Below are 1,855 nucleotides of genomic sequence, written 5' to 3' on the forward strand. Positions count from 1 at the left end.
CAGAGAAATATCAAGGCACTGCCCCCCTTCTGGCCCCTAATAAGGTGGTCTCAGCAGAGGCACCTGAAAGACGTCATGGCTAGGGCTCCCACCCCTTCCCTTCATAAGGAGGCCTCCTGGACTGGGGATGTAGATATACATAAGAGCATGGCTGGGTGATGGGCCAGGGTGGGGCCAGAGTCCTTGACTGCAACTCACCTCAGAGAGCACAGTGCGCTGGCTGTTCACCTAGTCTGGTGTGAGGTGAGCAGCTTTCCCCCAAGGCCTGTCAGGTAAAGCTTTGTAACAGCCTTTGGTCAGGCCCAAAAGATCTCACATAGTTTTTACCCAGGACCTAGACTTCTCAGTGCCTACACGTTGCTGGAGTAGACATCTCGGGATCCAATGATGACCAAATTCATGCTAAGGACTGCTGAGCAGAAGAAAAATAAAAAGAATCTCTGACAGCATCATGGAACAGCCATATTAACCTGGGGCTATCTCTAAACTTCTATTTACATTTGAAAAAAAAAAGAAAACTGCTAATTTGTTTAAGCCACTGCTTTTCAAGCTTGATTACAGCTAAATGCAATTCATAAGTGCTACATGGAGGTCCCAGGAGCATGGCTCCCAAATGGTGGTGCCGGCAGGTTCATGAGATTTTCACTGGTCCTTGGTAGGTAAGAAAAAATGAACAATTTAGTCAGTTTTTCATAATATTAAATTTATTCAAGTTTTTAGTACTGAGATTATGCCCTTCTAAATTAGTTGATGTTATCTTGTCCTCTCTTTTATAAGCAGATGGTGTTCATTTATGATGCTGGTTATATCTAAAATCCTTACTTAAAATATTTTGGAAAAATTTACCAGTCATACCACTTAAAAGTACCTCATAGTAACTAAACCTCCCTCAACTGTGGATATTTATACATTCCTGGGGAAAACTCAGTTCTCCTTTACTCTAATACTTATTACACTGCTGTGACCAGTTGTCTGGGCTTGCCACAGCAAGCAATTCTGACACTAAGTGCCTGGAGTTAGCACAGACCTCACAGGTTAAGGGCTCAGTCCCACAAGATGGCCTTCCACTTCAGGTGCCAATTGCACATAGTGAGTCTCCCAGTCACCCACAACTTCTGTCCAACTTGGCTACAAATTAGATTTCCCACAACCCCCTCCTCAGGTCTGATAATTTGCTAGAGCAGCTCACAGAACCCAGGAAAAAAGTTTACTCACTATTGTTGATTTATTACATAGGATATTTTAAAGAACACAAATGAATAGCCAGATGAAAAGATACATAGAGCGAAGTCTGGAAGGGTCCAGGGCACAGGAGCTTCTGTCTCTCCCAGAGCTGGGGTACACTTTAGCACATGAATGTGCTCACCAACCTAAAACCTCTCCAAACCCATTCTTTTGGGATTTTTATGGAGGCTTCCTCACATAGGCATGATCGATTATTAACTCCATTTTCCACCTTCTCCTCTCTCTGGAGAATGGGACGTGGGGCTGAAAGTTCCAAGCTTTCAGCCTTTCTGATGACCAGTCCCATCCAGGAGGCCCCTGAAAGTCACCTCATTACAAAAGATGCTCCATCACCCAGGAAATTCCAAGGGAGTAAAAAGCTCTGTGTTAGGAACTGGGGTCAAAGACTAAATATTAGAACAAAAGATTCTCCTAATACTCCTATTTACAAGGTTTTAGGGATTCTGTGTTAAGATCTCGACAGAGACCAATATAGATATTTATTATTTTTTTACAAGATGCTCCTTTCTTCAATAGGAGAAAGGTCCTGTCACTTTTGGTAAGCAATAGGAAGGGGCTGGAACAGGGGAATTCACAGGATCCACATGTATAAGAATCAATGCCTTGGGCA

Source organism: Pteropus alecto, unplaced genomic scaffold (genome assembly GCF_000325575.1).
Source record: "Pteropus alecto unplaced genomic scaffold, ASM32557v1 scaffold25, whole genome shotgun sequence".
In the NCBI taxonomy this organism is placed as follows: domain Eukaryota; kingdom Metazoa; phylum Chordata; class Mammalia; order Chiroptera; family Pteropodidae; genus Pteropus; species Pteropus alecto.